At 46.3% G+C, this 25,308-nt stretch overlaps 1 protein-coding gene across 1 annotated transcript in view; it reads right to left on the bottom strand.

Annotated features, from left to right (window-relative positions):
• PSMD1 (proteasome 26S subunit, non-ATPase 1) overlaps positions 1 to 25,308 on the bottom strand; it is a 114,700-nt gene that overhangs the window by 43,076 nt on the left and 46,316 nt on the right. The window lies entirely within an intron of this gene.

Below are 25,308 nucleotides of genomic sequence, written 5' to 3'. Positions count from 1 at the left end.
AGTAGTACAAAACAGAGAAGTAAATTACATGCACTTTGCAATTGTACTAATTAAAGGGCATATCATCAGGTTTTTGCAATGTAATCTACCAGCAGCATGATGTAGGGACAGAGACCCTGTTTCCAGCGATGTGTCAGATGTGGTAGTCAGAGCAGTTCCCTCTACTGCAGATCTAGCAGCGCACAGCTGTTGAGCTGTGTATTTCCCTGCCTACACGCCTGATTAGCAGCTTTCTCTGTATATACACAGAGATACAAATTATGGAGATGCGATTTTTCGCTGATTTTACTAAATGGTTGATGCAAATGACAAACCTCCCAATGATAATAGTGAAAATGGTCACTAGTTGAACTTGAAGCACTACGAGGTCACATTTATTGAAATAAAAAGTTATTCCAATCAAAAACATCTTAACACGTTAACAAAGACCCGTTATTTGATATCACCGTCACAATTCTTGCACCTATTGAACTTGGGAGTTTTTGGCTGGTTTCTGCCTGAATTTCCTTGCAGGATGTCAGAATAGCCTCCCACCCTCATAGATCTTTTGCTTGATGATACTCCAAAGGTTCTCTATAGGGTTGAGGTCAGGGGAGGATGGTGGCCACACCATGAGATTATCTCCTTTTATGCCTGTAGGTATTCTTTGCAGCACAAGATGGTACATTGTCATGCATGACGATGATTTTGTTTTAAGCAGCAAAGAGGATATTTAGTTAAAACCTAACTTTTAAACGTAAATGATTAAAAAAAGAAAACGCCTGATGAATAAATGTGCAGACAAAATGCAAGAACCATATGGGGTACACAACACTTCAGAGAATATTAGGTGGTCAATACAAACTTCAAGTATAGTTCGATGAGAACCATCCAGATGATTCCGGGTAGGAGAATAGGAGCATGGGTACTGATTAACAACCCGTCGTGCCCCATGTAAGATCTCCCGTCCTGACAAAAACAGTACCCAAGTGTAGTCTTGCCTCTCAATACATGCCCCCAAAAATATCCCTTCCACGGGAATTATTTTTCTACGGATGGCACAGTTCTCTTTGTACCATGGAAGAAAGGGGTCAGTTAGAAACAATGTACTCTGCCAAGGTCACTTTCACACCTTCAGGGCCTATCAGCTCTCTCCCCATGCTTCCAGTCAAAAACATGACTCTGCCACCTCTTTGCTGACATTGCAGTGTTGTCGAGGCATGGTAGACATTCACCAACCATCCACTGCTCCATCCATCTGACCATATGGGTTGAAAGGCTCTCATCAGTAAACAAGACTATTTCAAAATTCGTCTTCATGTATGTTTGGGCCCACTGCAATGGTCTCTGCTCGTGAGCTTTGTTTAGGGGTGGCTGATTAGTAGGTTTATGCCTAACTGCAAGCTTCTGGAGGATCCTACACCTTGAGGTTCATGGGATTCCAGAGGTACCAGCAGCTTCAAATACCTGTTTTCTGCTTTGTAATGGTATTTTAGCAGCTGCTCTCTTAATCTGATGAATTTGTCAGCCAGAAACCTTCCTCGTTATGCCTTTATCTGCACAAACTCATGCTGCTCTCAGATGAAGTTGAAAAAACCTGCTGACAAATTCCCTTTTTAAGTAGTTTTCATTGAAATGGACTCACCTGGTAAACAAATTATAACAGGTGTTTGAGATTGATTACAGTGATTCAAAGAGACCCTGAGCTCACTTGAAATACAAAAAAATTACATCTTTAATGACAAATCCAATGTGCATAATAATTTTGAATGCAGTGTTTATTGGCAGCTGCTAATTAGTGGTTGAACTAGGAGGCATGAGGGCAGTTGTCCTGTAATGATAATCTCCTGCAGATAAAACACTTGTTGTATTGAAACAGCAAAACACACTCCAGTATGTGACATTGCTGGAACCTGGCTCTCTTCTTCTACATCATGCTGCTCTCATTTTACAGAGCACAAACCTACTGACGGATTCCCTTTAAAGAACTTTAAGGGTTCTTCTAAAGAGTTACTAGCTTTTAATGCTCTTTATTAACAGAACAAATGTCAAATTAGATATAAATACTCAAAGAAAGAGCTCCCATAGATAAAAAGGTTGAAAAATTTCATGGCAGGAGAGGGTGTTTGGAGCTTCAATTACACATCTGTGATTTTTCACAGACAGTTCTTCATAAGCATTTTGGATCGGAGTTTCAATAGTGTGTCAGTTTTTACCAACAGTATTTTAATCACTAATTTTTCACTGATGAAAAAAAATAAGCTGCAAAGCTTGTCCTATCAATTCCAATGTTAGTCACGGACAGCACACGATATGCCATCTGTGCCGTTCGTTATTTTCATAGAGTTGTATGCTGCTTAAAAATGGACAGGCTTTTGTTTGCGGACGACTCGCAAAATATTGACATGTGAACAGCCCCATTATTATTATTATTTATGGCGCTTTACATGTGAGGGGGGTATACATAAAAACAAGTACAATAATCTTAAACAATACAAGTCATAACTGGTACAGGAGGAGAGAGGACCCTGCCCGCGAGGGCTCACAATCTTCAAGGGATGGGTGATAATACAGTAGGCGAGGGTAGAGCTGGTCGTGCAGCGGTTTGGTCGATCGGTGGTTACTGCAGGTTATAGGCTTGTCGGAAGAGGTGGGTCTTCAGGCTCTTTTTGAAGGTTTCGATGGTAGGTGAGAGTCTGATATGTTGTGGTAGAGAGTTCCAGAGTAGGGGTGATGCGCGAGAGAAATCTTGTATGCGATTGTGGGAAGAGGAGATAAGAGGGGAGTAGAGATAGGAGATCTTGTGAGGATCGGAGGTTGCGTGCAGGAAAGTACCGGGAGACGAGGTCACAGATGTATGGAGGAGACAAGTTGTGGATGGCTTTGTATGTCATGGTTAGGGTTTTGTAATGGAGTCTCTGGGCAATTGGGAGCCAGTGAAGGGATTGACAGAGGGGAGAAGCTGGGGAATAGCGGGGGGACAGGTGGATTAGTCGGGCAGCAGAGTTTAGAATAGATTGGAGGGGTGCGAGAGTGTTTGAGGGGAGGCCGCAGAGCATGAGGTTGCAGTAGTCAAGGCGAGAGATGATGAGGGCATGGACTAGGGTTTTTGCAGATTCTTGGGTGAGGAATGAACGGATGCGTGAAATATTTTTGAGTTGAAGTCGGCAGGAAGTAGAAAGGGTTTGGATATGTGGTTTGAAGGAGAGATCAGCATCAAGGATTACTCCGAGGCAGCGAGCTTGTGGGACTGGGGAGAGTGGGCAGTCATTTACTGTAATTGATAGGTTCGTAAGGGGGGTCACGTGAGATGGGGGAAAGATGATGAATTCTGTTTTGTCCATGTTGAGTTTCAGATATCTAGTGGAGAAGAAGGATGAAATAGTGGACAGACATTGAGGGATTCTGGTTAGTAGGGAGGTGATATCTGGTCCAGAGATGTAGATCTGTGTGTCATCAGCATAAAGATGATACTGAAAGCCATGAGATTCTATGAGCTGTCCCAGGCCAAAGGTGTAAATAGAGAACAGCAGGGGCCCTAGGACTGAACCTTGTGGGACTCCGACAGATAGGGGGTGAGGTGAGGAGGTGGTGTGTGAGTGGGAGACGCTGAATGTCCGGTCTGTTAGGTATGATGAGATCCAGGAGAGGGCCAAGTCTGTGATGCCGAGGGATGAGAGGGTCTGTAATAATAGGGAATGGTCCACTGTGTCAAAGGCAGCCGACAGGTCCAGGAGGAGGAGGACAGAGTAGTGTCGCTTGCTCTTGGCAGTTAAGAGGTCATTGGTGACCTTAGTAAGGGCAGTTTCAGTGGAGTGGTGTGACCGGAAGCCAGATTGTAAGCGGTCGAAGAGGGAGCAAGAAGAGAGATGGGAGGACAGTTCAAGGTAGACGTGTTGTTCCAGTAGCTTGGAGGCGTATGGGAGAAGTGATATAGGGCGATAGCTAGATGCAGAGGATGGGTCAAGAGAGGGCTTTTTGAGGATAGGTGTGATGGAGGCATGTTTAAAGCTTGAGGGGAAAACACCAGTTGTTAGTGATAGGTTGAAGAGATGGGTTAGGGTTGGGATGAAGACTGTGGTGAGGTTTGGGATGAAGTGGGATGGGATCGGGTCGAGTGCACAGGTGGTGAGATGTGATCTTGAGAGTAGAGTGGAGAGTCGATCTTCTGTAATGGTGGAGAAGTTGGTTTTGAAGGTGGAGGGCTGGGAAGTCGGGAGGAAGGGCTCTGGGGGTTGTTGACCAAAACTGTCCCTGATGTTATCAATTTTCTGCTTGAAAAATGAGGCAAAGTCTTCAGCTGAGATGAGTGGGGAGGGAGGAGGTGCTGGGGGGCGGAGGAGAGAATTGAAGGTGTTGAATAACTGTTTAGGGTTGTGAGACAGGGAGGATATGAGAGATGAGAAGTAGGTTTGTTTAGCTGTGGCGAGTGTGGTCTTGAAAGTAGTGAGGGACTGTTTGAATGCGATGAAATGCTCGTTGGAGTGGGATCTTTTCCATCTGCGCTCAGCAGCCCTGGAAGCTCGCCTCAGCTCTTTGGTCAGGCTGGTGTGCCAGGGCTGTCTGTTGATTTTGCGAGTTTTGGTATGTGTAAGTGGGGCAGCGGATTCCAAAGCTACAGCTATTGTGGTGTTATATAGAGCGGCAGCGTCATCCGCATTGTGTAAGGAACTTATATCTGTAAGAGGGAGGAGGGATTCGGAGAATGAGTGTAGGTCAAGGTGTTTAGGATTCCTGCGAGGGTGTGAAAGTTTGTGGGGTGGGGATTGTAGACATGGAGTGAAGAGGGAAGAGAATGTGAGCAGGTTGTGGTCAGAGAGAGGAAGAGGTGAGTTAGAGAGGTTAGATAGGGAGCAGAGGCGGGTGAAGATGAGGTCCAGTGTGTGGCCATCTTTGTGGGTGGCTGTAGAAGACCATTGAGTGAGGCCGAAGGAGGAAGTGAGAGATAGAAGTTTAGTGGCAGCTGAGAGGGAAGTGTCAATGGGGATGTTGAAGTCGCCCATGATGATAGTAGGGATGTCCGCGGAAAGGAAATGAAGTAACCAGGTGGTGAAGTGGTCAAAGAAGGTGGTGGCTGGCCCTGGGGGGCGGTAGATGACAGCCAGTTGGAGGTTGGAGGGGGAGTAGATGCGCACAGAGTGCACCTCAAAGGAAGGGAGGGTAACAGAGGGTGGCAGTGGGATTGGGGTGAAGGAGCAGGTATCTGACAGGAGAAAACCAACTCCTCCACCATGTTTGCTGCTGGGGCGGGGGGTGTGAGAAAGGTGGAAGCCGCCATACGAAAGTGCAGCAGGAGAGGCTGTGTCAGAAGGGGTGAGCCAGGTTTCGGTGATGGCGAGGAAGGAGAGTTTGGTAGTAACAAAAAGATCATGGATGTAGGAAAGCTTGTTGCAGACAGAGCGAGCGTTCCACAGAGCTCCTGTTAGTGGGACTGGGGAAGCGGGGGCTGGGTGAATGGGTATAAGGTTGGAGAGGTTACGGAAGGTTGTGATAGAGCGTGGATGGGAGGTAGAAATGACTGTGGGAATGTGGTGAGGAGGACCAGGATTTGGAGAGATATCACCAGCAGTGAGAAGGAGCAGAGAAAGTGTTAGCAGGTGGGAGCAGGAGAGGGCATGAGGGGGCTGTCTGTGTTTGGAGACAGAGGATTGTATGTTAAGGAACAGTTTTGAGGCGGAGGTGAGGTGGATGGGGAGGATTGAAGAAGAGATGAACAGTTCCTTACTAGGAACATGTACCCATTAAAGTCAATGAAAAACACATTCTTGACGCACATAAGTCTGAATGAGGACTTAGAAACTATACAAACGTATCTGTTCATAGCTTCTTTGTATCCACAATTGAAGAATCAGGATTTTGTTTTGGGATGGGCGCTTTAAAATTTAGATGTCTTCTGCACAGATTGGCCACAGTGTTACTAGGGGTGGCTGGGGGGTAGAATCTGCAGCTTTTCTGCCAAAATTACACATCAAAATGTGTGAGCAGGATATGCAGATTTGTCAGGTGCGTACAATCTGTGTGATTCCGCCCGTAAACCAGCTTCAGATCAGGATATTACAGGTACAGATGCAAATCTTGGCCACAGGTTGATGGATCCAAATTTGGCTGCTTCATAGGCATCATTGAAGCTGTCAGTATGGGTCTTTAAACCAGCGACTGGACTTGCAATACACACTAGAATAATGGAGCTAGATTTGCTGAGCTTTATAGGACAGTAAGGCTATGTTCACAAGTCGCGTGTTTGCTGCTTTTTTAAGTGCAAATTTTAACCTTACAAAAAGCAGCTTTTGCTTAATATCTTATGCTTTTGCAGCAAAAACTGACACCTGCGTTTTTGCACTTACCCATTGCTTCCTATGGGTGAAAAAACCTGCTGCAAATATACTGAAAAAATGCTGAAAGAAGTGACTTGCTGCAGTTTTCAAAAACCCAGCAGTTTTCCGGCAGTCAGGAAAATAACAAAAAAGGTGTGTGCATGAGATTTCTGAAATCTCAGACTTTGCGCGTACTGTAAAACTTAAACATAGCCTAAAGGCAGCTATGAATGTCCCCTGCTGATGTGATACATGCTATACGGGAAGATATGTGCACACCGTGTTCCACACATTGCTGGTAACTGGAGTGAGGAAGATCTAGTCGGATTTCTCTTCTTGAATGTATACCAGCTCCCAAGTACAAGCACCTGTCCTGCCTCTCCAAATTATGTCCAGAATGCCAGGAGGCGGCCAGGAAAGCTCAATCCCACACACTGCAACGTATAAATGTTTGTGTTATAGCATCAGCACCAAATAAACACAGCAAGAGCATGCGAAACCTTGGAATCTCACGCACGTTGCTTATTCACCTGTCTCACAAAACGTAACACTCATTAAAGGAGTACACAATCCGGATTAGTGTAGATGGTAATTGGGACCAGTAACAGATTAACTAGACACACTGAATCTCCAATGGAAAAAAATGAAGAGCAATACATACAGATGATAGAATACTGGTGATGTCATCAGAAAAGGCCTGTGGTCTGACCCCTTAAAGAGAATCTGTCAACAGTTTTTTCCCACAGAACATGTGAGCAGCATAATGTACAGACAGATACCCGGATTCCAGTGATATGCCACTTATACAGCTGCTTGTTGTAGTTTATATAAAATCACTATTTTATCAGCAGGAAATTATCACTAATCAACTTGTAAACCTACTTCCATGTAGTCATGAGCCCTCTCTAACCTATCCCCAACACTGATTGGCAGCTTTCTGCCTATGCATGGTGTACATAGAAAGTTGTCAATCAGTGGTGTGGGTGAGCTTTACAGAACTCAGCTTTCAGAGAACTGGTAGATCTACAACAGATAGAACAGTGTGTTTACCAAAACTGCAGCAAAGAGCTGGAACTGGGGTCTCTGCCCCTACATCATGCTGTTGTAAGACGACGAAGCAAAAACTGGTGACAGTCGCTGTAAATATAAAGCAGCAAATGAGATAAAATATAACTTTTAATATACCAATTAAAACAATACCAAAAATAATGTCACCCACAAGTAAATTTGTTAAAATGCAAAATGAATGGGTGATCCTCAGAGGATATTTGAAAACACCCAAAAGCATAGCATTAGGGATATAGAATGTAGCTGAAAAAACAGACAACAACCTATATGATGGATACAGCATGAAAAATAGCACAGTACTATAACCAATCGCACATGTGTACACATGTATAATGTTTGAGACCAGACCAAGGGTTCATAGCCCCAAATAACGAGATTTCAAAAAAGGAACAATCTCACCAGTTAATGCAGACGGTCAGGAGTCATCAGGGATACTCTGTATACCTACAGGAAGGTAGCGACGGGAAGGCAATACCCTGTCAATTCCCTTACATGCTAACCATTAAACTGATCCCCAGACTCCTGCCCTTACAAGGGCAGTCCACAACTAGCCCTATATTGCACATGCCCTGCACTTTCCCTATAAGGAGAGTCCCAACGCGTTTCATCCAAGTACCTCTTCAGGGGACTAACTTGTTTAAAGTGCCATAGTGCTATAGCGAAGAGAAATACATCCTCCCGCTCTCCATACTATCTGCTGTCTGCTAGCCCCCAGGGGTACCAATCAAGTCAACTATGGTTTGCTTTTTTTCTGGGGCAGAGGCTAAAATCCATGCTAACAAGCAAATGTGCTGGGTTTTTCAATTTTGGTCACTAAATAAAGTCTGTGTTAAACGTTCTTTTTTTAATATTTGTTGATAATTGGTTAACAATAGGTGTATGGGAGCCTAAGGGGAAAAGAGAAAGATCCACAAGTGAAAGGCACATGACCGATAGTATCTAAGGCACGTCGTGCAATCAAAAAAAGCGTGCACCTTGCTGTTCTGGGAATATTTTATACATTTAAATTTTGCTGTAAAAAAAAAAAAAAAAAAAATGGACAAGATGCAGCCGCATGTGACTTGCTATCATCAACAGAAAACCCAACAGATCTTGAAGCATTTGTAAGAGTTCCTGGGTTGCAGCACAACACAATAGGAAACCTAAGATTAGCTTTCAATACTGATAGTAACAAAATAGCCACAATCAAACAATTGAATATTGAATATATAATGCAAAGCACGGTTGAATATATTAATCTTTCTCCCTGAAGTTACCACACCTGACTTATTCCCTTGCCTAACATGCTGCTCTCTTTGTGGCCTCTCCATATTCCCTGAGCAGTAAATGAGGTATTTACGTAAGAAAATGATTTACTGACATTTTATCTCCAGCTCATCTATCACCAACAATATCCCAGCCCTTTTTTGGAGGCAACAACCCTGATGGAGCATTTGGAAGGCACTGATGTTTAGTTCCTTAAAACATTGCATAGGTGCATTTACTTAAAAGAATGATTCATTATTCTTTCATCTATTCCGCCCAAAACCCAAGTCCTCACAACAGCTCAGCAAAAGGGTGAAGCCTAACATGTCAGCTATAATAAATGCTTTATAAGAAAAATCTTTAGATACTTCTTCATTTTTTCTACTTCTTCTTTATTAGTGATGGGCAAACCCGAGCAGTAAAGTTCGGGGTCTGTACCAGACATCTAGTGCCCGTGCACGGACCCCAAAAAAGGACTTCTCAGGAAGTCTGTTACCGGTCAGGTTTGGCAGCATGAACAAAGCTTGTTGAAAAGATGAAGCACAGTCAATCAACAAGCTTTTCCAATGTGGCTACTTCCAGCCCCACCACAGCCATGTCAAGTATTGGCAGGTACAATATGTAAAACAAAAAAAATAAATAAAAAAAATAAAGACAAAACTGTGGGGTAGCCTCTATTTTTGATAACAAGCGCAGGTAAAACAGACAGCTGCGGGCTGCAGCCCTCAGCTGTCTGGTTTGTCTTGGCTGATTACCAAAAATAAAGGGGCCCCACTGCAATAAAAAAAAAGCATGGGGACCCTCCTATTTAAAGCAGAAAGCTGGGGGCTGGTGTTCTCAAGCTGGAAAAGTCCATGGCTATTTAGCCCTCCTCACAGTAAAAATAGCAGCTCGCAGCAGCCCCAGAAAAGGATCATCAATTAGATGCGCCAATTCTGGTTCTTTGCCTGCCCTTTCATGTTTGCCCTTGTGCGTTGGTAAGCGGGGTAATATTTGGGGGTTGATGTCAACTGTGTAATGTCCACTAACATGAAGCCCAGGGGTCAGTAATGTAGAGGCGTCTATAAGACAACCCCCCTTTACTAACCCCGTAATCAAGTAACACACACCCACACCTTTTAATTGTACAAAACACTCCCCAACCCTCTTTTACCTATTACCTTTAAAAAAAAATAATCCAAAAGGGGTCCACCGTAAATCCATACCACGATCCCCAACTCTGCTACATCCTAATGCACTACTAAATTTCTCACACTGCGAGCGGTGACATCAGTAAGGTTGCTGCATTTCTTCGGCTATGAACTGCGATAAGCTTACTGACATCACCGCCCTTCGCACGTGTTCCGGACGTCATGCAGAGCAGTCACATTACTGATGTCATCAGTCAGCACTGCATCTGGATGTAGAGTTGGGGAACTGTTTTTTTTTTTTTTTTTTACAATTAAAGCACTTTTTCTTGATGAATGTTACATTTGACTATGGGGTTAGTAAATAGGGGTGTCTTATAGACACCTCTCCATTACTAACCCCTGGGCTTGCCATCAGCGGAGATTACACAGCTGACATCAACCACAAAACCATTACCCCGCTCGTCAACGCACCAGGGCAAGTGGAAAGAGCAGACTGAAGCAAAAGAATTGGCGCGTCTAATGGATGCACCATTTCTGGCGCATTGAGGGCTGGTGTTATTAGTCAGAGAGGGCCAAAGTCCATGGCACTTCCCAGCCTATTAATATGCGCCGCAGCTGTCTGCTTAGCCTTTGCTGATTACTAAAACTAGGGGGGAGTCCCCCCTTTTTAATAACCAGTAAAGGCTATGAAAATAGCTGTGAGCGGTTTTTTTTTTTTTTTAATTCGTTTATTAAGTCATAAACAGTTGTACAATATACATACTGGTACATAATGTTAGACATAATACAAAATATATATATGTTCATACGACATTGAAATACAAGGCAAAATGTGCGTACTAGTTGTATACAGAATAAAACATAATACAATGTCAATCAAATCACAATGGTCTTGTATTATTACTTGAGTGATGAGATCTGCCTAGCTTCTAGACCGTACCTACATCTACAAAAACATAAACCTAAACTAAACTATTCCGCAGCCTACTTCCACGCAATTAATCTTTTATTATGTGACATCTCCACTCTATAAAGTGAGGTGAGAAGAATTCCACCATTCCCAAATCTTTTCAAATGTACCCGGGCACCCTCTATTTTGGTATAGTGTGCGTTTATATGGGACGATCGAGTTCACTAAATTGATCCAGGACCCGAGAGAGGGAGATGAACCTCCCCATCCACCGCAATGCCAGTACCTTTCGTGCCATAAACAACGTCTCCCGTAGAAAAATCCCAACATATTGACCCCATGTCTCCTCATCCCAGACCCCAGACAGACCAGCGGTTCAAGGGAAACTGGAATTTGTTCCAAGGACGTTAATAATGATGTCACCTCCTTCCAATATTGTGCAACGACAGGACACCACCAGATCATATGGATAAAATTTGCATCTATTGAATGGCATCTCAAACATTCCGATGATTGGTATCGGCCCATCTTAAAGAGTCGAGTTGGAGTCAAATATGATTGATTTATAATATATAATTGTAACATTTTGTTATTAACAGATGGAGATACCCCAATCGAGGACTCCAGGATTTCTTCCCACTCCTCTCCTTGTGTATCGGGGATGAGCCTCTCCCATTTTTTCTTAACGGAGTCTATGGTGGGTCCTGTCCCTACTGACAGCATATATGTATATAGATAGGAGATGAGACCCTGGAGGCCCTGGGATTTAAGGATCGCTATCAAGGGTAGGGACGAAATAGCAGTATCTATACCTACACACCTTGTATGTGATTGAATAGCTGACCTTAGTTGTAAATAGCGAAAGAACTGGGATCTCGGGACATTGCGGTTAACTTGTAGTTGTTCAAAAGATATCAGAGTTCCGTGATCATATAAATCGCCAATCATGAAAACATTATGCTGAGCCCAAAACTCAGCAGAAAGGTTTTCAAGTAATGCTGGAAGGTAACCATTATTCCATAGAGGCATCTCAGCTATAATATCCTCAAATCCAACCACCCTTTTAATCTGCTCCCACAATGACCGTGCCAGACGAAGCAGGGGCAACAACCGTGGGACATTTATTTTCCTCATTTCCAAAAATCCCAGCGGGCAGCTAACCTGTGCGGCATAAAGCAGGTGATCCTCAGGATTAGGAAGGTGACCACCGGGCATCCATGTATTTATGGCTTTGGCCTGTCCGGCCAAATAATAAAGAAAGAAATCGGGTAACGCTGCCCCCCCCCCCTCCCTTCTTGGGGCTCTTCAAAGTGGATAGTTTAAGTTTGGGCCTGGTCTTCCCCCATATAAAAGATGTGATCTGGGAATTCAGATTAGCGAAAAAGGATCTGGGCACCACTACAGCACTATGTTGGAGAAAGTAACTAAGCTTGGGGAGTAGTATTTTAATTAAATTAATGCGCCCAGCCACAGACAGTGGAAATTTACCCCAGATCGCAAATTTGGCCTTAACCATCTCCAATAGTGGATGTATATTAAGTTGCAGATCAAACTTACTGTCTTGAGAAATACGGACACCTAAATACTTGAAACTGGTTACAATGGGCAGTGAGGAGAGAGTTTCAAGTCAAGGCATTGGAGCATGGGAAAGGGGCATCAAAGCAGATTTCTCCCAATTTACATATAGGCCAGATTATTTACCGAATTTATTTATGGTATTGATGACTCTTGTCAGGGTTTCCCCCGCTTTATCCATAAATATCACCATATCGTCAGCATATAGGCCTATGGTATCAATTCGACCCGCTATTTCTATACCAGCAATACCAGTGGAAGATCTAATACGAATTGCCAGTGCCTCGATTGCAAGAGCAAAAAGGGCCGGAGAAAGGGGGCACCCCTGGCGAGTTCCCCTATGTAATGAAAAGGGCTCAGATATGGAACTATTTACGATGACCCGGGCCTTAGGCTTCATGTATAATTTACTGACCCATTTTTGAAATTTATCACCGAATCCATACCTCTACAAACATGCACTGAGAAATTCAAGAGAGTCAAAGGCCTTGGCCGCATCGAGCGATGCCAATGCCCATTCGTTGTCCGACACCAGAGAGCTATTTTGGACCACCGACTGGACTCGTCTATTATTGATAGAGGTGCTCTTACCAGGCATAAAACCAGTTTGGTCAGATTGTATGAGGTCTAATATGACTGAGTTCAACCTGTTGGCCAAAATCTTCGTAAAGATCTTTTAATCCACATTTACTAATGATATAGGCTGATAAGATCCACAATCTAAAGGGTCCTTCCCCTCCTTTTTTAGAACTATTATATTAGCCTCATAGAAGGATTCCGCCATGCATCCCCCCTCCCAAATCCCACAAAACACCTTCAGCAAGAGACGCACCAATATCTCCTGATATTTCCTATACAGTTCTATAGGAAATCCATCCGGCCCAGGGGCCTTCCCAGAGGCCATATCCTTCATGGCATCCTCTACCTCCTCCAGAGTAAACTCAGCGTCCATAAAGGTCCGCTGGGAAGGACTTAGTGTGGGAAACTCTATACCTGACAGGTAGTTTAGACACCCCGGACTGTCAACATCAGACTTAGAATTGTACAATGAGCTATAATAATCATAAAAGCATTTCAATATTTCCTCAGTTGCAGACGCCAAAGTACCATCGGAACTGCAAATCTGTAAGATTGTGTTAGTGGTGTCATGTTGCCGCACTAGATAAGCCAAAAATTTGCTTGCCTGATTCCCCATCTCAAAATAAGATTGTCGGGCGAAAAATAATTTACGTTTAGTCTTAACATACTGCGATATCGCTAGCAATATCGCTGTAAAGTCACTGATTTTGTGACGTTGCAGCGATATTGCTAGCGATATCACTGCATGTGATACTTACCTCCGACCGGCTCCCCCCGCTGGTAATCGCAGATCGCGCGAGAAGCTCCTGGACCATTCCTCGTCGGTCACTTCCTGCGGCGCTTCCTGCTGTGACGACGAGCAGCGCGTGGAGCCGGGCGGGAGGACGCAGGATCGCCGCGTCTGACAGGTAAGTAGCGATCCTCATCCTCAGCTATGTCGCTGGTGAGATCTGCCTGTGTGGCAGCTGACTAGCGACCACCTAGCGATGCACCAGCAATCCTGACCGAGTCATATCGCTGGTCGGGATCGCTGGTGCATCGCTAGGTGTAAGGGTACCCTTAGTGTCAATAACAGGATTTTTGGGTTGCTTACCGTAAAATTTGTTTCTCGGAGCCTTCATTGGGGGACACAGAGACCATGGGTGTATGCTGCTGCCACTAGGAGGCTGACACTATGCACAAAAAAAGGTTAGCTCCTCCTCCGCAGTGTACACCCCACCGACCGGCAGGGAATTCCTCAGTTAGTGAGAAAGCAGTAGGAGAAGTAACAGAATAGACTGAAAACAGAACAAACAACTCAACTGTAACCAAATCAACCAAAGTAAGAACAGGAGTTGTAGAACATGGGAGGGTGCTGTGTCCCCCAATGAAGGCTCCGAGAAACAGATTTTACGGTAAGCAACCCAAAAATCCTGTTTTCTCGTTCGCCTTATTGGGGGACACAGAGACCATGGGACGTCCCAAAGCAGTCCCTGGGGTGGGAAACAAACTTCCATCAGGCCAGTGGACTCACCACCGCTGCCTGCAGAATCATAGAATCACAGAATCGTAGAGTTGGAAGGGACCTCCTGGGCCATCTGGTCCAACCCCCTGCTCAAAGCAGGATTCGCTAAATCATCCCAGTCAGATGTCTGTCCAGCCTCTGTTTGAAGACTTCCATTGAAGGAGAACTCACCACTTCTCGTGGCAGCCTGTTCCACTCATTGATCACTCTAACTGTCAAAAAGTTTTTTCTAATATCTAATCTGTGTCTCCTCCCATTCAGTTTCATCCCATTGCTTCTAGTCTTTCCTTGTGCAAATGAGAATAAAGTTGATCCTTCTACAATGTGACAGCCCTTTAGATATTTGTAGACAGCTATTAAGTCTCCTCTCAGTCTTCTCTTTTGCAAACTAAACATTCCCAAATCCTGCAACCTTTCCTCATAAGACAGGGTTTGCAGACCGGTCACCATTCTGGTCGCTCTTTTCTGAACTTGCTCCAGTTTGTTGATGTCTTTTTTAAAATGTGGTGCCCAAAACTGGACACAATATTCCAGATGAGGTCTGACCAAAGAGGAGTAGAGGGAAATAATGACTTCACGTGATCTAGACTGTATGCTTCCGTTAATACATCCTAGAATTGCATTTGCCTTTTTTGCTGCTGCATCACACTGTTGACTCATATTCAGTCTGTGATCTATTAGTATACCCAAGTCTTTTTCACATGTGCTGTCACTTAGCCCTATTCCTCCCATTCTATATATGCTTTTTTCATTTTTATTGCCCAGAGGTAGTACTTTGCATTTCTCCCTGTTAAAAACCATTCTGTTAGTTGCTGCCCACTTCTCCAGTTTATTTATATCTTTTTGAATCCTCTCTCTCTCTTCTCTAGTATTAGCTATCCCTCCTAGCTTTGTGTCATCAGCAAATTTAATCAGTTTACCCTCAATTCCTTCATCTAAATCGTTGATAAAGATGTTGAACAATACAGGGCCCAGGACAGAGCCCTGTGGTACCCCACTTGAGACATTCTTCCAACTGGATGTGCAGCCATTTACGACCACTCTTTGGGTCCGATCACTAAGCCAGTTATGAATCCACCTAACAGTTGCCTTGTCCATTCCATACTTAGTCATTTTTTCAATAAGGATTGTATGAGAGACTTTGTCAAATGCTTTGCTGAAGTCAAGATATACTATATCTACAGCATTTCCTTGATCCACCCAATCAGTGATACCGTCATAGAAGGAAATTAAGTTAGTCTGACATGACTTATTAGTTACAAACCCATGCTGACTCTGTTTAATCACTTCATTCTTATCCAGGTATTGACATACATGTTGTTTAATAATTTGTTCAAAGATCTTTCCTGGTATAGAAGTCAGACTCACCGGCCTATAGTTGCCTGGGTCCACCTTCTTCCCCTTTTTGAAGATAGGAACAACATTTGCTCTTCTCCAGTCTTCTGGCACTTCTCCTGTTCTCCAAGAATTTTCAAAGATTATGGAGAGGGGTTCAAAAATTTCTTCTGCCATCTCCTTCAGTACTCTGGGGTGTAATTCATCTGGACCTGGAGACTTAAATTCATTTAGGTTAGCTAAGTGTTTCCTCACTATCTTTCTGTTTATAGATATCCTGGATTCTTCTATTCCCTTAATAGGACAGTGAATAACAGTTGATGTTGCATTTCCTTTCTGAGAGAAAACAGATGCAAAATAGGAATTTAAAAGTTCAGCCTTCTCAACATCCTGTCTTACCATTTCATCATTTTCATCCTGTAAAAATCCTATAGCATCTTTGACTTTTCTTTTACTTTTGACATATCCCCAAAATCCTTTATTATTGCTTTTGACATCTCTTGCAAGCCTCAGTTCATTTTCAGCTTTAGCTAATCTGATTTGTGCCCTGCAGGTTCTGCAGACAGCATTATATTCTTCTTTAGATATGCCTCCCTCTTTCCATTTTATAAACATTTTTTTCTTCCTTTTTAGCATGTGCTTAAGTTCTGTGTTCATCCATCCTGGTTTCCTTAAATGCTTCCTATTCTTCCCTCTTTTCGGAATTTTTAACAACTGTGCTTTGAGAATTTCATTTTTCAAGATTTCCCATCCTTCCTGGACATTTTTGTCTTTAAGGATATCCAGCCATTGGATCCCTCCAATTCTCTTTCTGAATCCCTTAAAATCTGCCTTTCTGAAATCTAACCTCGACGTCTGAGTCTTCACAGGTCTTCCGCCTCTAGTTATCCAAAATTCTAAAATAGCATGGTCGCTACCTCCTAGGGTCCCAGCCACTTTTACCTCCTCAACCATTTCCTCCCTGTTTATAAGGATTAGATCCAAGGTAGCAGTTCCCCTTGTTTTCTCCCTTACCTTTTGGAAGATAAAGTAGTCAGCAAGAGAGGATAAGAATTTCCTTGACCTGTTAGTTTTGCCTGAGAGAGATTCCCAACAAATGTCTGGATAGTTGAAATCTCCCATGACAACTATGTCATATTTTTTGGAGAACTTGGCCATCTGATGCATAAAGAGTTCATCCATATCTTCGGCTTGCACAGGCGGCCTGTAGTAAATGCCTACAATGGTGTCCTTTCCATTGTTCTGTCCTTGTATTCTTACCCAAACAGTTTCCACAGAACTCCCAGTCTCTGAAGCTTCAATCTCTGTGCAGATATACGCGTTTCGAACATAGAATGCGACACCCCCTCCTCATTTATCAAGTCTGTTTCTTGCAAATAAGTTGTATCCTTCTAGTCTTGTATTCCAATCATGTGTATTGTCACACCAAGTTTCAGTGATTCCAATGACATCATATTTCTTTTCCTGTGTTAGTAGTTCCAATTCTCCTTGTTTGTTGCCCATGCTTTGTGCATTAGTATAGAAACATTTTAGTTTGTGATTGGTTTCTCTTTCTCCAATATTTTTATTAATTAGATTCTTTCGTCTTTGTTCTTCCTTTCCACTTCTAATAGCAGAGTTCTCAATAGCATTTGTCGGGTGTATGGCTTTTTCTGGTCTTTTGCTTCCCTTCCCATGTTGTTCTAGTTTAAAGCTCTCCTTACAAGTGTAGCAAGGCGACTTCCAAATACATGCTTTCCAGTCTTCGTAAGGTGCACCCCATCTCTAGCAAGTAGTCCATCGTATAAATAGTTCACTCCGTGATCCAGAAATCCAAATCGTTGCTGACGGCACCATCGACGTAGCCAGTTGTTTACCTGCCGAATCTTATTCCACCTCCTGGTTCCATGGCCATCCACTGGGAGGATTGAAGAGAAGACCACCTGCGCTCCCAGTTCTTTCACTTTCTTGCCTAAGTCTTCAAAGTCTCTGCAGATGGTTTCCAGGTCGTTTCTTGCGGTGTCATTTGTCCCCACATGTAGTAGCAGGAATGGGTAGTCATCTGTAGGTCTGAAGAGTCCTGATATCCTGTCAGACACATCTTTAATTTTTGCACCTGGAAGACAGCACATTTCTCTTGAAGTTATATCCGGTCTGCAGATAGCGGCCTCTGTTCCTCTCAGCAGGGAATCCCCCATGACCACCACTCTCCGTTTCTTCTTCACAACATTTTTCTTTCTCCATCCAGGAGGACTCTGAGGGTGTACAAGGTTGCTGTTTGTTGGCAAAGTCTTATCCTGATGTATTTCTTCATCGTTTTCCTGCGTGAGAGCCTGGTACTGGTTTCTGAGCAGTATGGGTGCTGACTGCCTCCTGATGCTCCTGCTTCTCTGGGTCACATGTCTCCATTCCTCTGTTTCTTCAGGTGCACTTCGAATTTCTTCTCTTTCTGTGACATGAAGAGATAATTCTGCTCTGTCCAAGAACTCTTCACCTTCCTTAATGATCTTCAATGTAGCTAACCTCTCTTCGAGATTTTGCAACTTTTCCTCCAGCAGGGACACAAGCTTGCATTTGTGGCATGTGAAGTTTGGCTTTTCCACTGGTAAATCTGTGAACATGCAGCAAGAAATGCAGCTCACCAAATGGCTCCTGGCCTCTTCCATCTTGAGATTTCTTAAAAACGATGAAAGATGAGCCAAATTTCCGATTTCCTCTTTTCAGCTGCAACGGCCAAAACCCAGTGATCGTTGAGCTCGCGGAGACTCTTCACTTATCCCAGAAGGCACTGGGAATATGCAAATGATCTCCTCAAGACTCTTCCCCTGGTTTTCCGATTTCCTCTTTTCAGCTGCAACGGCCAAAACCCAGTGATCGTTGAGCTCGCGGAGACTCTTCACTTATCCTTCTACCTAGGCTGGCGTCCGCCGAAGCGTAGGTGTGGACCCTGTAGAATTTCACAAACGTGTGAACCGAAGACCAGGTTGCCGATTTGCAAAGCTGCAGCGCGGAGGCTCTGTGACGTACCGCCCAGGAAGCACCCACTGCCCGGGTAGAGTGCGCTCTGATCCCCGGAGGGGCCACTCGATGCTTAACCCGGTAGGCCTCCAAAATTGCCGATCTGATCCAGCGAGCAATAGTAGCTGTGGAAGCCGGGTGACCTTTCCGCGCCCCATCTGGAATGATGAAAAGAGAGTGTCTTTCGCAAGGAAGACGTCCTAGACAGATAGATTCTCATCGCCCTGACCAGATCCAGCTTGTTCAGGGACCGCTCCCGAGGATGAGTTGGACTCGGACAGAAGGACAGCAGAACAATATCCTCATTGAGGTGAAAGGAGGACACCACCTTCGGAAGAAAAGAGGGCGGAGGCCGCAGCACTACCTTGTCCTGGTGAAGTACCAGAAAAGGAGAGTGGCAAGAAAGAGCCGCCAATTCCGACACGCGCCGGATGGAGGTGATGGCCACCAGAAAGGCTACCTTCCAGGAGAGAAGGGAAAGGGAGACTTCTCTGAGCGGTTCAAAGGGAGAACCTTGCAGAACCTCAAGAACCAGATTAAGATCCCATGGATCCATGGGCGCTTGATACGGAGGAGCCGTGTGAGCCACGCCCTGAAGAAAGGTTTTGACCTGAGGGCGGGAGGCCAAAGACTTCTGAAATAAAATGGACAGCGCCGAAACTTGACCCTTCAAGGAACTGAAAGCAAGCCCCGCATCCAGCCCTGCCTGAAGAAACGCCAGAACGGAAGGGAGCGAAAAGCACATAGGCGCGATGTTATTGGCCTCACACCAAGTGAAATAGGCATTCCAAGTACGGTAGTAAATTTTGGAAGATGATGTCTTCCTGGCTCGGATCATGGTATGAATTACACGACCGGAGAATCCTGCCCGTTTCAGAACCTCGATCTCAACAGCCACGCCGTTAAATTGAGCGGCCGAGAATTGGGGTGGCAAATCGGACCTTGAGACAGCAGATCTGCCCTGTCTGGAAGCTTCCAGGGGGCGTCCGCGAGAAGGTTGACAATGTCCGCGAACCAAGACCTTCTGGGCCAATTCGGGGCGATGAGAATGACTGGAATTCCTTCTGCTTTGATCTTCAACAGATTGGGAAGAAGAGGCAGGGGAGGAAACAGATAGGGGAGCTCGAACTGTGACCAAGGAATGGCCAGAGCGTCGGCGCCCACTGCGAGAGGATCTCGAGCTCTGGATACAAACTGTGGGACCTTCCTGTTGAGGCGAGAAGCTAGCAGATCTACGTCCGGGGTTCCCCAACGACTGCAGAGCTGAAGAAAGACCTCCGGATGTAGGGACCACTCTCCTGCCGCGAGACCCTCGCGGCTGAGAAAGTCGGCGGCCCAGTTGTCTACGCCGGGAATGTGTACCGCGGAGATTGTCGGTACCGAAATCTCTGCCCACTGAAGGATCTTGGACACTTCTGCCAGGGCTGAGACACTCCGTGTCCCTCCTTGGCGGTTGACATATGCCACCGCTGTGGCATTGTCTGTCTGAATCCGGACTGGCAGGCCCCTGAGGAGCCTCTCCCAGTGGACGAGAGCCAGATGGATCGCTCGTATCTCTAGGACGTTGATCGGCAGGGCTGATTCCTGAGTCGACCAACGACCCTGAACAGTGTGATGGCGGAACACTGCACCCCAGCCGAGGAGGCTGGCATCCGTTGTTACAATCTGCCAGTGAATGGGAAGAAAAAGACCGACCCAAGTGGATAAGAGGTGACGTCAACCACCAGTTGAGTGACCGCTTGACCCGGCATGAAAGACGTACAGGGCGATCCAGCGACAGAGCCGACCTGTTCCACCTCGACAGAATGGCGTGCTGGAGAGGTCTGGCGTGAAATTGGGCAAAGGGAACTGCCTCTATCGCTGCCACCATCTTTCCCAGGACCCTCATAGCTGTTCGGAGGGACGGAAATCGTGTGGTCTGCAGCGATCGTACATCCTGCTGCAGGGAAAGAATCTCCTCTCGTGGAAGACAGACCCTTGACCGACGCGTGTCGAACAGTAGGCCCAGAAACACAAGACGTTGAGAAGGAATCAGACAAGACTTTTTCCTGTTGACGATCCACCCGAAATTGGAAAGGGTGTCTAGGACGATCGTCAAACTTAGGCGAGCCTGTTGAAAAGAGGAAGCTTTGATCAGAATATCGTCGAGGTACGGAAAAAGAACGAGACCTCTGATCCTCAACAAGGCCATCAGCGCAGCCATGATCCTCGTGAAGACTCTGGGTGCGGTGGCGAGACCGAAGGGCAGCGCGACGAACTGGTAATGTTCCTGGCGAATCGCAAACCGCAGGAACTTCTGATGTCCGGAGAATATGGGAACATGTAGATAGGCATCTTGGATGTCTATTGAACACATGAATTCCTGCTCCTCCATGGAAGCGATTACCGAACGAACCGACTCCATCCGGAAGTGGCGAAGGCGTACTCTCTTGTTGAGAAGCTTGAGATCCAAGATGGGTCGGACCGCCCCGCCTTTTTTCGGCACCACAAAAAGGTTTGAATAAAATCCTGTGAACCGCTCCGAGGCGGGAACGGGCACAATCACCCCGGAACTGAGGAGAGAGGTGATGGCCGTAAAGAACCCCGGAATCAAGGCTGGATCCTTTGGAGGACGGGATTCGAAGAAACGATTCGGTGGAAGAGAAACAAACTCTATCTTGTATCCTGACGATACAACCTCCCTGACCCAAGCGTCCTCTACTGAGGCCAGCCAAACGTCCCTGAAGAAGAGAAGTCGACCTCCCAATCGGAAGGGACCCTCGGGAGTCTGACGATAGTCATGCAGATGTAGACCGTCCAGACCTGGATCTGGATGGTCTGCCCTGGGAAGAGTGGGATCGCCAGGAAGGAGTGGGTCTGAAGGAAACTTTCTATCTTGGCGCGTCTGTGGTCTTTGTTGGTTGGATGGGTTCTCCGCCGTATTGAAACAGCGGAAAGCCCAAAAGGGTCGAAACTGACGCCTTAGTGGAGGTCTGCGAGGCTTAGACTGAGGGAGAAGGGAACTCGTGCCTCCGGTGGCGTCCTTAATAATCTGGTCCAATTGGGATCCAAAGAGGCGTACTCCCTGAAAAGGCAGATTAGTAAGAGACTTCTTAGAAGACAAGTCCGCCTGCCAGGCCCTGAGCCAAATTGTACGTCGGATTGCCACAACGTTGCTTGCCGCCTGAACGGCGCACAATGCGGCACCCAAAGAAGCAGAAAGCAGATAATCCCCCGCATGGTAAATCTGATTGGCGAGATCGGCCAATCGCTCTGGTTGTGCTTTATCTAGGATGCCCTGACGAAGATCCTCTGCCCAAGTCGCTATGGCTTTTGCTGCCCAAGACGAAGCAAAGCTTGGACATACTGCCGCTGACGCCGCTTCGAAGGCGGACTTAGCTAGGGATTCTATAATCCTATCATTAGAATCCTTTAGAGCCGCCACGCCTGAAAGCGGGAGAACCGTGTTATTAGAAAGTCTGGACACGGGTGGGTCCACCAAGGGAGAAGCAGCCCAGTTGTCCGTGAGCTCTTTAGCAAACGGGTACAGAACGCCGAGACGCTTTCCTCTTTGAAAGCGTCTGGTCGGATCTTGTCTTTCCCTGGTAAAAATCTTTCCAAACTCGGAATGGAAAGGAAATACCCTGGAGGGTGTTTCCGCCCGTCTGAACAAAACCTTCTGATCTGAGGATTTCGCAGGGGGGTCAGCAATCTCGAAGGTCTGGTGAATCGCTGCAATGAGGTTCTGCACCGTAACCTTCATGTTCGCATCCTGGTCCGAATCCAGCTCTAAAATCCCCTCAGAAGACCTGTCCGAGAACGCTTCACCTGACTCGGGAGAGGAGGCCCGAGAAGGAGGCTGCTGAGACGGACTATGCGGTGAGATGGGACGAGGGGAGGATTCCGGCCGGAGATCCTGCCTGGGTCTTTTGCTACTAACGCTGGCTGACTCTGACGTAATCTCTTGAGACCTGCTGGACCCTGCAGAAGTGTCCAGGGGCAACTTATCCAGAGCGGCTACCAGGGACTGAGACACCCTGGTGAGGTCTGCCACTGATTGAGAAAGAGATGAAGCCCAGCCAGGAATGGGGGGTTCACTCTCACATGGGGCCATAGATGGCTCCTGCGCGGCGTCAGGCTGAATTGGATTGCTACAGTCCAGGCAGAGGGGAGTGGACTGACCTGAGGGAAGTTTGCGATTGCAAGAAGAGCACGCAAAGTACTTGACTAGAGTGCAGGGGGGAGCCGTAGAGCGGGCACGATCAGATTTAGAGTTAGACATAGTGATAACTGAGGTAGTGCCGGAAGGTTGGGGGACAGAAGGCAGAGGAGGGTGTCAGTCTGCAGATGCAGCGCTACTCACAGTCCGGTGTCCCCAGAGACAATGCTATCCGGCTTGTCTGCAGGTCAGAGCGAAATCCGGCTGACGGGCCCAGAGAGCGATATCCGGCTGACAGAACTGCGTCCGGCTGAGAGGCTGGGAAGATGGCGACCGCCTGAGAGGAATGGGAGAACGCGCGCTTCAGGGGAAGAAGAAGGGCGGCGTTAACTGCCTGGCTGAAGGAGGCACCGCCCGCTGGCCAAGAATAGGCTGGGGTGCAAGAAGGAGGCGGTGGGAGGGCCTGGGACGGGCGGGAGAGAAACCCGCTTAGGAGAAAGGGGCGGGGGGCGTGGCCGTGACGCAGAAGAAGGCCCGAAATGAAGCCGGGGCCTAAATTAATAGCGGCGGCCGCCTGTCAGTGCGGGGCGGCGCGGAGGTCCCGCAGCGCTGCCGCGGCAACCGCTCTGCAGAGCGCCGTTGCCATCTGCTGGGCCCAGGACTGAAGGCGGGGGGGAAAACGCCGGGAAAGGCCCCTTCTGACGCCAGGGCCAGGAGTAATTGCGGCGGCCGCAGTGGCCGCTTTGAATAAGATTGGAGCCGCCGAGAATCCCATCTAGGGATGAGGAGGACGTGACTCGGCCCCCATACTTCCCTCCGTCTGGCAATCAATAAAGGTACCTCAATATCCCACGCTGTCTGTCTTCTGTAGTGTCCGCGTCTCATCCAGACCGACAGGCTCTGGTGGGCCGAGTGGGTGGGAGACGGGGAGCGAGGACCATCTGGATCGCTGGCACGCATCCATGCTGAGCCCTTGGTCCCGCCGTAGAGACCTATGAGGATACGGGGTGGCAGTACACGCCGTACTCAGTCTCTTTGTGGGAGTACAGCTGTGACTCTTCACACTGTATCCCTCCGAAACCTGAAAAGGAACGACGCACATCGAGGTAGATATGGGTCTAATGAAAGACCCGTGTCCACCTCCTACTGACACTAAGCTAAACTGAGGAATTCCCTGCCGGTCGGTGGGGTGTACACTGCGGAGGAGGAGCTAACCTTTTTTTGTGCATAGTGTCAGCCTCCTAGTGGCAGCAGCATACACCCATGGTCTCTGTGTCCCCCAATAAGGCGAACGAGAAATGTTGAGTATATAACCTTTGAGCTGCCAAACACTCCACCCTATTACCATTAGTTTGGTCAGATATGTAGGCGGCCTCTGAATCTTTCAAAAGTCGCTCCATCTCGCCATCCTCCTCCGATGTTACTCGTTTAATATGAGATCGTGGAGGATAAACAAGCCCTCAGATAAGCTTTAAGAGTATCCCAAAATAAATTAATATTTCGGGGTTCAGGGTGGGACGAGACGAAGCAACGTAGCTGATAAAATGATTGATCAGGCGGTTTTATCAATTTCAGCCAGAAAGGATTCAGTTTCCATGTTATCCTAATGGTCGATGGCCCGTAATTAAGTTTAAGAACAACCGGACTGTGGTCTGAAATCCCCCTGCTGCCATGTTCAATACTATCCACCCATGTCGCTAGGCTGCTGGATCCAAAGATATAGTCTATGCGAGATAGGGAGCGTTTAGAGGAGGAATGGCAAGTATATTCCCTTGTCTCTGGATGGCGCACTCTCCATAAATCCAGCCGCCCACTACCCGTCATAAATTGTGACAGCCGGGATGTGCCCGGGGGGGGGTCGGGCCGCTCTGTATTCCATCACCCAATCTCAATTTGTCAAGATGATTATTCATGACCAAATTAAAGTCTCCCATACAAATGACGTGTGCATCTGGGTAATTCAGGGCAAAGCTCAGTGCCTTTTGGATGATTGACATATTGGCCGGAGGGGGGTTGTAAATACACAGAATAACATATTTCTGAGAGTTGATCAGCGCATGTACAAACACAAACCGTCCCTCAGGATCTTTCCGGGCCTCCCCGGTCTCCCACCGAACATCTTTATGTATTAACAATGAAACCCCCCTTGAATAGCTGGTATTAAAAGCATGTATAAACCATTGTACCCACGGTTTTGCTGTGAGCTGTTTTTAATAGCCTGGGAAGCTTCATGGATATCGGCCTTTTCCCAGAATAAAAACACCAGCTCCCAGCTGTCTGCTTTCCCTCAGCTGGATTTTAAAAATAAAGGGGCGCCCACGTAATTTTTTTTGTTTTATGTCTTTATCCATTATCTAAGTATATGTACAGTAAGCTACACACACACTGCACTTACTATATATCTTACTGATATCTTTCTTACTACGCACATTGAATCACAGTTGCTTGCTCTTGCTGCTATCAGCAAGACCAGATGTACGATAATAAAAGTAGTAGTCATCAGCCAATGCCTGACCTGCGGTAACCTTTTCACC

The sequence above is a fragment of the Dendrobates tinctorius genome, unplaced genomic scaffold (assembly GCF_039654945.1).
Source record: "Dendrobates tinctorius isolate UK_male_01 unplaced genomic scaffold, ASM3965494v1 ptg000107l, whole genome shotgun sequence".
NCBI classification, from domain to species: Eukaryota; Metazoa; Chordata; class Amphibia; order Anura; family Dendrobatidae; genus Dendrobates; species Dendrobates tinctorius.
Note: the sequence above shows the minus strand (reverse complement) of the source record. Positions and strands in the feature narration are given on the sequence as shown.